The sequence below is a fragment of the Macaca mulatta genome, chromosome 4 (genome assembly GCF_049350105.2).
Source record: "Macaca mulatta isolate MMU2019108-1 chromosome 4, T2T-MMU8v2.0, whole genome shotgun sequence".
Lineage (NCBI taxonomy): Eukaryota > Metazoa > Chordata > Mammalia > Primates > Cercopithecidae > Macaca > Macaca mulatta.
In genome coordinates, this window is record NC_133409.1 from 37,191,472 (window position 1) to 37,202,789 (window position 11,318).

General features: G+C 36.5%; 1 long non-coding RNA gene across 1 annotated transcript in view; it reads left to right on the top strand.

Annotated features, from left to right (window-relative positions):
- The window catches only part of LOC106998146 (uncharacterized), a 43,508-nt gene extending 32,450 nt beyond the window's left edge, over positions 1 to 11,058 (top strand). The window contains exon 3 of the long non-coding RNA XR_013416210.1: positions 10,688 to 11,058. This is a non-coding gene — a long non-coding RNA (uncharacterized LOC106998146). The remainder of the gene's footprint in view (positions 1 to 10,687) is intronic.
- Positions 11,059 to 11,318: the final 260 nt, after the last annotated feature.

An 11,318-nucleotide genomic window follows, 5' to 3' on the forward strand; every position in this document is an offset into this window, starting at 1 on the left:
CTGTTTTTATTCCAGGACTACATTGTTTTTGTTGGTATGGCTTTGTGTATTATAATTTAAAGTCAGGTAATGTGGTGCCTCCAGCTTTGTTCCTTTTTCTTAGGATTCCTCTGGCTATTCTGGGCTTTTTTTTTTTTTGTGGTTCCATATAAATGTTAAGATTATTTTTTCTGTGTCTGTAAAGAATGTCATTGGAATTTTAATAAGGATTGCAGTAAATCTGTAGACTGCTTTGAGTAGTGTGGACATTTTAACAATATTGATTCTTCCAATCCATGAACATGGAATATCTTTCCATTTTGTGTATGTGTGTGTATCTAGATGCTGGTGAGGATGTGGAGAAAGGGGAACACTTGTACACTGATGGTGGGGATGTAAATTAGTACAGCCACTATGGAGTGCAGTATGGAGGGTCTTCAAAATCTAAAAATAGAACTATCATGTGGTCCAGCAATTGCACTGCCAGGTATATATTCAAAAGAAAGGAAGTCAGTATGTGGAAGAGGTATTGGCACTCACCTGTTTATTGCAGGACTACTCATGGTAGCCAAAATATGGAATCAACTTAATGTCTATCAACAGATGAATAGATAAAATGTGGTACATATACACAATGGGATATTATCAAGCAATAAAAAAGAATGAAATCCTGTCACTTACAACAACGTGAATGGAACTTGTAGACATTATGGTAAATGAGATAAGCCAGAAACAGAAAGACAGATATCACATGTTCTCATTCATAAGTGGGAGCTGGAAAAAAAGCATATGGAGCTAGAGAATAAGAGTAATGATTATTAGAGGCTTGGAAGGATAGTTGGGAACAGGAGATAAAGACGGGATGGGCAATAGGTACAAAAATACAGTTAGATAGAAGGAATAAGATCTAGTGTTCACTTGTACAATAGGGTAATTATAGTTAATAATTTATCATATATTTCAAAATAACAAAACGAGTGGAATTGGGATGTTCCTTACACACACAAAAAAGATGTATATTTGAAGGGATAGATATCCTAATTACCCTGATTGGATCATTCATTTCACATTATTTGCTTGTACTAAAATATTACATGTTCCCTATAAATATGTACAACTGTTATGTATCCATAAAATGTTTTAAAAGAAAGCAAAACGGTATAAAATAAAGGTGAAATAAATTTTAGTAGCATTTTTTGATCCAATATATCTAAATATTGTCATTCAACATGTAGTCAGCATGAAAATATTGATGAGACATTTTACTTCTTTTTTTTTTTTTTTTTTTTTTTTGCATTCAGTCTTGAAAGATGGGAAGATCAGGGGCAGTCTCGGGTCTTGGTATATGAATGAACTAGTGAGAGTGGGCACAAAGTCTGAAGATCTTTGTAGTGCATGCTAATGTCTAAGGGAGAATATACGTACCCTGGAAGAGACATTAAACAACGAGGTAATTGGAGTAGACAAAGTGTCAGCCAGTCAATATCAGCCATCCTCCCTCATCAGAGTTGGTGTTTGGACAATAAGCACACAAACAGAGTAACCATGGTGGAAGGGATGCAGGTTTTGCATGGACCCCACCCATTTACTGAAGCTCTTATAACTTCTGTCACTGCGAAATGTTCCAGAAGTAGCAACAGAGACCAACACTAAGCCCTCAATACAGTACCATCTCTTCAGGGAATCAGCCAGCCAACCTGGTGGCAAATCAAATACATTGGACTTCTTCCATCCTCAAAGGATGGAAGCATTAATTCATTTCGAATTAATGCTTTTTGAATTTATACATATTCCAGGTATGGTTCTGCATTTCCTGTCGAAGAACCTCAAACAGCACCATTAGCCATGAGATTACAGAGAGTTTAGTCTATCACCAGGAGATCTCATATAGCATTGCATCAGACTAACACAGTAATTCTTAACCATGGGCAATTCCTTATATCCCATATCCCACCCCCAAGACATTTGGCAATGTCTGGAGACATTCGTGATTGTCAGAAAAGGGAGGATGTTACTGACATCTAGTGGCTAGAGAATTGTTGCTAAATATCCTATAGTGGACAGGACAACCTCCCTCAATAAATAATCCTCCCCAAAATGTCAATATGCCACTGTTCAGAAATTCTGGACTAAGAGCAACCTCTATTCTGTTTTCCATAATGACTGTACTGATTTACATTCCTGTAAACAGTATAAAAATATTCGCTTTTCTCCACATCTTCACTAATACTTGTCTCTTGTTTTTTCTTTTGATACACATCCTAAAAGGTGTGAGCTGATATGTCATTGTGGTTTTAATTTGTATCTCCCTGGTAATTAGTGATTACTAATTAGTATTACTTGTCAACCATTCATATCTCTTTTGAGGAATGCCTACTAATGTTCTTTGCCCATTTTTTAATCAGAATTTTTTCTTGCTGTTGAGTTGGGTCCCTTATATACTTTTGATATTAACTCCTTATCAGATATATAGTTTACAAATATTTACTTCTATTCCATAGGTTGTCTCTTCATTCTGTTGATTGTTTCCTTTGTTGTAAAAGATACTCACTTTACAGGAAAAGAGGTGCAACAGTGGCGGCATGATTATAAGATCAACTGTTCCTATTAGAAACTACACCATCCAAAAGAGGCTGCCATTGAAGAGCAATAAAATAGTTCATAGAAGGCATAGGTGAGGCAGAAGCTTGAAAATGATATTATATAAGGATAAGAAGTCATATTCCAAGATACAGTCTATACTCAAGTCTCATGACCATTGTATGGTGCTGTGCCCCATTATTTAGATATGTGGTGCTCCATTGATTACACATGGTGGCAGGAATGAAGAGTTGAAAATAGTAGTAATATGGCCATTTTTATGATATTGATTTTTCCTCTCCACGAGTGTGGAATATTTTTCCATTTGTTTGTGTCCTCTCTTATTTCCTTGAGCAGTGGATTGTAGTTCTCCTTGAAGAGGTCCTTCACATTTCTTGTAAGTTGTATTCTTAGGTATTTTATTCTCTTTGTAGCAATTGTAAATGGGAGTTCACTCATGATTCAGCTCTCTGCTTGTCTATTGTTGGTGCATAGGAATGCTTGTGATTTTTGCACACTGATTGTGTATCCTGAGACTTTTCTGAAGTTGCTTATCAGCTTAAGGAGTTTTGGGGCAAAACCACAATGAGATACCATCTCATGCCAGTTAGAATGGCGGTTATTAAAAAGTCAGGAAACAACAGATGCTGGCAAGGCTGTGGAGAAATAGGAACACTTTAACACTGTTGGTGGGAATGTAAATTAGTTCAACCATTGTGGAAGACAGTGTCGCGATTCCTTAAGGATCTAGAACCAGAAACACCATTTGACCCAGCAATCCCCTTACTGGGTATATATCCAAAGGATTATAAATCATTCTACTATAAATACACATGCACACATATGTTTATTGAAGCACTATTTACAACAGCAAAAACTTGGAACCAACCGAAATGCCCATCAATGATATACTGGATAAAGAAAATGTGGCACATATATCCCACTGAATACTATGAAGCCATAAAAAAGGATGAGCTCATGTCCTTTGCAGGGGCATAGATGAAGCTGGAAGCCATCATTCCCAGAAAACTAACACGGGAACAGAAAACCAAACACTGTATGTTCTCACTCATAAGTGGGAGTTGAACAATGAGAATACATGGACACAGGGAAGGGAACATCACACACTGGGGTCTGTTGGGAGGGGAGGCACAAGGGGAGGGAGAGCTTTAGGACAAATACCCTTGCAGGTCTTAAAACCTAGATGACATGTTGATAGGTGCAGCAAACCACCATGGCACATGTATACCTATGTAATAAACCTGCACGTTCTGTACATGTATCCCAGAACTTAAAGTAAAAAAAAAAAAAGAAAAAAAAGTAATATTGTTGTGAAATTGCACATTCTGCATATGTATCCCAGAACTAAAAAACAAGTAAAATTTAAAAAAAAAAGAAAATAGCAGTGACACATAGGGAGCTTCTGCTTCCTTTTTTTGAAATTCTGAACTCCATGTGTTTCGTGGTCTTGGTTCCTACTATGGGGAATATCTATCAGCGAAACATAAGCTCTGATTTTGGCCTGGGCACTTCAGACTCCATATGCCAAGGGGCCAGTGGGCAAGGGGGGAATACCATATTGATAGAAGCAATTGAGCTGATCATCAGGAGAAAGGCTGTTATGACACACTGGGGCAGGGGCGGAACATATTTGGTACTTGATGATCTCTTGGCAATTCTTTGCCCAGTTTTCATGATAAATTGACAAATACAGTAGTCACTGTTGTGGGAAGTCAGGGACCCCAAACAGAGGGACCAGCTGAAGCCGTGGCAGAAGAACATAAATTGTGAAGATTTCATGGACATTTATTAGTTCCCCAAATTAATACCTTTATAATTTCTTACACCTGTCTTTACTGCAGTCTCTGAATACAAATTGTGAAGATTTCATGGACGCTTAACACTTCCCCAATCAATACCCTTGTGATTTCCTATGCCTGTCTTTACTTTAATCTCTTAATCCCGTCATCTTCGTAAGCTGAGGAGGATGTATGTCACTTCAGGACCCTGTGATGATTGTGTTAACTGCACAAATTGTCTGTAGAACATGTATGTTTGAACAATACGAAATCTGGGCACCTTGAAAACAGAACAGGATAACAGCAATGTTCAGGAAACAAGGGAGATAACCTTAAACTCTGACTGCTGATGAGCCATGTGGAACAGTCACATTTCTCTTCTTTCAAAAGCAAATAGGAGAATATCACTGAATTCTTTTTCTCAGCAAGGAACATCCCTGAGAAAGAGAATGAGCCCCTGAGGGTAGGTCTCTGAAATGGCCGCTTTGGGAGCAGCTGTCTTTTACGGTCGAAGATGAAGGGATGAAATAAGCCCTGGTCTCCTGAAGCGCTCCCAGGCTTATTAGGACAAAGAAATTCCCGCCTAATAAATTTTGATTGTCTGCTCTCAAACCCTGTCTCCTGATAAGATATTATCAATGACAATGCATGCCCAAAACTTCATTAGCAATTTTAATTTCACCCCACCCTGTGGTCCTGTGATCTCATCCTGCCTCCATTTGCTTTGTGATATTTTATTACCTTGTGAAGCATGTGATCTCTGAGACCCATACCCTATTTGTACACTCCCTCCCCTTTTGAAAATCGCTAATAAAAACTTGCTGGTTTTACGGCTCAGGTAGCATCACGGAACCTGCCAACACATGATGTCTCCCCCCGACAACTAGCTTTAAAATTTCTCTCTTTTGTACTCTTTCCCTTTATTTCTTAGACCAGCTGATGCTTAGGGAAATAGAAAAGAACCCACGTTGAATATCGGGGTGAGGTTTCCCCCGATAAGTCACAATCTAATAAGGGCTTGATGACCAGATGTTTAGACAATCAGAGATATGGCTTTGGGTCATCCAACCAGGTAAGCCACCAAGACCAGGTGCTAGCTGTGGGAGAAGTGATTCTAGGATACAGTGTAGAGGAAGAGTACAATAAATTATCACAGATGTAGCCTCAAGCCCAACTGCATCAGTGAGAGATAGCATTATCTCCATTAACTTTCCTCTAGGAAGCTTACTGCAGGAAAGAAATCCCTCAGAGTCCTCAAGTCCTTTCAGAACTTAGGTGAAGCAAGAGGACTCAAGGTGTGCAAGAATGGACAGTACAGAATGCTTTGCTACCCTGCTCAGTTTCCTCTTTCAGGAAGGAAGGACAAATTTACTCAACTTCTGGGAGCATTGAGGGCTGAGCTCTCAGCCATCAGACCTTTTTGGAAATTTCCCTCTTCTGAAAAGAGGCACATTGCCCAAGATCTTTCCTCCTCCAGAACACAAGCTGCACTGAAGACTGATTGATGTGGGGTATGATGATCTCGTCTCCTTTCCCCATCTAAAGGACTGTTCTAACCTCAGGGCTCTCTTTGAGGTTTCCTTAGTTAGTTCTTATTACTATGTTGCAGTCCAACTTCTTCTTTGGCCTAATTCTACTTTCTTCCTATTCCCAATTGCTGATCCTGACAGCAATTTCCTCCAAAATTTCTGTAAACTAAGCACGATCTCAGTCACCTGACCTGAAACATTATTACACACACTATAGTCCATGCACTTAAAGATTTAGTGAAAGTATGCTGCTGAAACTTGCCAGAACTTCCCTTCTTCCACTAAAAAATTGTCTTTCAAATATCTGTTCGTAGATACACACCATTCATTCTCTTACCTACTTTGGCCAATTATCTTGTTTGGGAAGGTGTTCTGCTAGAAGACAGAATAGCAATTCTTAGAACTAGAAAGAAAAACACATCAAAGTCTGTCCTTTCTTATGTTTTTTCTATCTACAACAAATACCCTGTGATAAAAAGGATGATAGGAAACATAAGTAGCTTGAGTCCACCAAATATTTGGCTTGAAGCATTTGTGTATGAAATACAAACTCGCTTGATCTGGGCTCAAATTCACCAGCACTTCTTTTCTTTCTTTTCTTTTCAGAAACAGACTTTATTTATATCAATGTTAACATCAATCACATAACCATCAAGAAGGCTATAACTTGGATTTTTTTGCCCAATAGTTGGGCCAAGTTTTCATTTCTCTTATTTTTTTAAATTTATTACTATTATTTTTTGAGACGGAGTCTCACTCTGTCACCCAGGCTGGAGTGCAATGGTGTCATCTCAGCTCACTGCAACCTCTGCCTCCTGGGTTCAAAAGATTCTCCTGCCTCAGCCTTCTGAGTAGCTGGCATTACAGGTGCTTGCCACCACACCCAGCTAATATTTGTATTTTCAGTAGAGACGGTGTTTCACCATGTTGGCCAGACTGGTTCCAAACTCCTGACCTTGCGACCCACCCACCTCGGCCTCCCAAAGTGCTGGGATTACAGGTGTGAACCACCGTGCCTGGCCCACTTATTTTCTTATATATCAGCCTATGCCAGAGGAGAAACTGGCTGAGGTTAAAGGCTAATGTCAAGTATTAATTGAACAACACATGGATAACCTCAACAATGCAATATCCTGGTTGAAATTATTCGTCAATTTTTTTTGGCAGACCTGAGATCTATGTATCTCCATACAGCAAGTAAATGTAGACTATTCCCTTAAATGCAAATCCCTATAAAAAATATCAGAAGTATATTATGCACTTAAAGTTAAAAAGCATATAACTTTTTAAATATTTAATAAAATTCACCAGTATACACCATCGTTTTCATTGAGAGAAGTTTCCTAGTCGTGAATTTCATTTACTTAATAATATTATTCAACATTTTTCTTTCATTTTTGTTAATTTGATTTGTTATGACTTCTCAAAAAAGGCTTGTCCTTTTCATCTAATTTGTTCAATTTATTTTCATGAAATTGGTCACATACTTAATCTTTCATTCCTTCTTATGTAACCAAATTTCCATCCGGTACCATTTACTCTGAGCCAAAGAACCAGAAGCCAAAAGAACTTCCTGTAGCATTTCCTGTAGTACATATCTGCTGATTAACACCTTTCTAGGTTGACAAGTTATATAGTTGTCTTTCATTTAGTTTAAAGATGTTGTTCCATTGTCTTCTGATTTACATTGTTTCTGATGAGAGGTTAGCCTTATTTCTTATTATTGGTCCTCTGAATTTAATGTGTAATATGTATTTTTCTTCTCTTGCTTTTCAAATGTTCTGTTTAATTCTGATTTTCAGCAGTTTAATATAATGTCCATTGTTTGTTGTTTGCTTAGATTCCTGAAATTATATGTGGGTTTTAAAATAAAGTTTTGAAATTTTCTAACCATTATTTGGTTAAGTAATTTTTCTGCATCATACTCTCTCTTTTTCTCTTTCTAGTACTCTAATTACAAACTTTCATTCTTTTGCTATTATTTCACAGGTTCTTAATGTTCTACTTTAAAATTTTAAAGTAATTTTTAATGGAAAATTTGATCATAATTTTAAATAACTATAATATAAAATGCTAAAAATTCAAAAGGTAAGCCATATCAACAGTTCATATCATACCTATAGAAATGGCAATTTTGGTCTATTATTTTCCAAACCATCTACCTTATTTTCTTTCTTATGTCTTATGTTGGTCATAACTTGCAGTCTATATGGATCAGTAGCAATGATAATACCCTTGTATTTAATTTATCCTTGTATTTAATGTATCTTAAGAGAAAAAAAATTTCTAAAATTTCATGATTAAGGAGGCTGTTTGTTAAGGTTATTGAAATACAGGTTCAAATGATTTCAGGGAGTTTCCTAATTTTGAGTATTTTGCCATTTTGATATAGATTTTGAAATGTATTTATTTTTTTCCCTGACTATTGGGGGAGGAAATGTGGAAAAATAATTACTAGTGCTATTCTCCAGGCATTTCAAATTGTCTCTGTGTCTGAACACATGTGGAATTTCACTTTCTTGCCCCCTGGAAGTCAGGTTGGCCATGTGACTTGCTTTGATGTATAAAGTATGAACAGAACAAGTGTGCCACTTCTGGGCAGAAATTTTCAGAGGTAGCATGGTATGTGTCACCAATTTCCCTTTTTCTGACACAGTGACTATGTAAATATGTATACATATGTCTCTTCTGTTAGCCTGGATTCCTCAGTGACTGTGATGGGCAAAGTCTTATTGCCAGTGTTCATTGACTGAGTAACATGGGCACATACTTGATTATTATGATAAACTACTGAGATATTAGGGTTGTCTATGTAGAATAACTCATCTTTTATTTTTCTTTTTATGCTAAACCTGTATTTTATTTAAGGCACTTGTACTTGATCATAACATATTACTTCATATTTTTTATACTATAGCTTTAAGTTTTATTCCACAAATCCTTTTGTTGATAATCATTATAACTTGAATATAATCTGCTTTGTGTTTCTAGGAGGCAAAACCAGGTAAGCAATACAGCTTAGAGAATATTTTTATTAAAAACCATTTCTTTCTAAGAGTAAAATGAAAGAAAAATAATTAAATATATAGTCTCTATCCTTGTGGGATAATAGTAAGAGAGTTCATTAGAAAATATGAAATAAGCTCCCAAAGAGAATTCTACATGGGCCATGTGAGCTTAGAGTGAAAAAAGGGAAGAAATCTTTTCCAGAAGGAGTAATCTGGAAAACCTTTATGGAAAAGGTGACATATAAATTGGGTTTGAAAGATGAATAGAATATTGATGAGGAAATTCTACACAGCATCTAAGTAAATATACTGTGAGAAAAGTGTAAGCAAGATATATAAATGGAACAGCAAGTTATACAGTTTGATTTACTTGTAATAGCAGAGTAAGTATGTAGAAGTGTGAATTTTATTTTAAAACATCAAAGATTTTTTAATAGAAGAGGGATTTTGTTATTAAGAAGATAATTAATATCGCCATTATATTTAGGATGAATTGTAAAAGATGAGTACTAGAGGTCATCAGAGGTCTGGGAGGGGTGAGCATTTTTCATTGTCAAGGTGAGACAGCGAGGGTCTGAGACAGGAAATAAAAAAGAAGAAACAGCTTTGAGTTTTGTTGAGCTACAAGGTTTACAGATATTTATATTTTCACCTATGACTTAGCATTTGAAAACCTAACAGTCTTCTTTTTTTGTATATTGCAAGCCATATAAATAGAGTCTATAACTAGATAGACCTTATTGGATAACCACCCAAAATGTAATATCATATGCTATTGAATACTGACTCAATATGCTAATATTCAACACTTAAACCAAAAGTGAAAACACAGATGCCTAGGGAAAGAAAAGTTGGCAGCACAAACTAGTGGGAATTGGGTAGGGTTTTTCTTGGCCTTCTGCTGCACAATAGGCAATTGTGATTCAGGTGTATTTGTTTATTCTGGTAGAAATAAATTCTCCCACTAAAACAAAAGTGCCATTATAAAGAGCTAGACAAAATCAACAACACCCGTCTTTGCCATGTCTTGCTTGACTGTAAGGGGTCCCATTCAGGAATTGTTGATCAGACTTCCTTTGTCTCTCTCTTTTAAAAAGGCATTTTGCAAATTTAATACTTTTCCATGTTCTAAAGCATCCCTTGTCCACGGGAGAGGGGTGGGGTGTCAAGCAAACGCAGAGGGGCTCTAGGGGTTTCTAAAGTGGTCACTTCAATAGTCATTTCATAACATGTTTGTCGGCGTGTCTTTCTTCCAGTTCTGGTTTTGTTACCTTCTCTCTGTTTTCAATGTAAACAGCAGTACAAAGTGAGCTATCTTCCTGTTATTCAAAATAAATACTTATTTGGGTAAAATTTATAATGTTAGATTCTACTTTTAGTCAGGAAATGCAAACAAAGCTTGGAGACTGCTTGTTCCCTGACCCCAAATTCATTCCATGTTGCTATAGCATCACCCCTGAGAAAATGGGCCTGCCTGTTTTCCTCCCCATAGACAAACTCAATGGGCTTTTGTCAGCTCTTGAATTATAGCATTAAAATTTAAACAGTAGGGATTTAATGGAGGATTATTATGACACTCCAGTGCATTCTTTCTGTTGCCATTAGCAACAACCCCAAGAATGAAATAAAATAATTGTTTTAGGAGGTGCTGTTTTCCTAAAAGATGAAACATCTACCAAGAAACATTCCTGGGTTATATAAACTGATTTGTGTGTGTGTTACTTCTAACATAAGTAGAGTAATGGTAGTGTATACCAATCCAATGATTTAAGGTATTTTTTTTCCCTTTTAGTTCAACCAATCTACAAAGGCCAAAAATATTTTCACAGGCCCCCAAAAGATGAACTCCAATCTGCTGCCCCTAAATGCATTCTCCACTGTCTGGAAGATGTGCAAAGGCAACGGCACAGCGTTCTCCATCTCAAATCCTTCAAAGTGCTGTCAGAATAAAAGAATCCCCACCAAAAGCCCCAGGGAAATCTATCTGTCTGTATGGTATGGTAATGACTGAGGTTATTCCAGATAGGATTCTGGGAGAAACTCAGCTATTGAAATCTAATGAATGGAACTGAGAATTTTTTGTTATAACACTGTTTCTTTGATTGAATATATCCTTGCATATAAGACATAAAAATAAATAACAAAAGCAAGATATTGTTTGAATTTTTGTTTGATTATATAATCTGAGAATTTTCCTGGTAAGTAATTCTGCATCTGGATTTGTTTTCTCTGCCAGTCACTTGCCTTTCTAGTTTTATGTCATTTTTATCTCTTTCCTATTTTAATGTCAGCAACTAGGTTTACATTAAGGATTGCATTTTTTTAATCACCAGAGATTACAACAATTTATGTTCCTTTTCTAGCTGCCAAAATATGGATATTTCCTTTCTTCTGCTATATTCTTGCTGGACAACTTCTTTCAA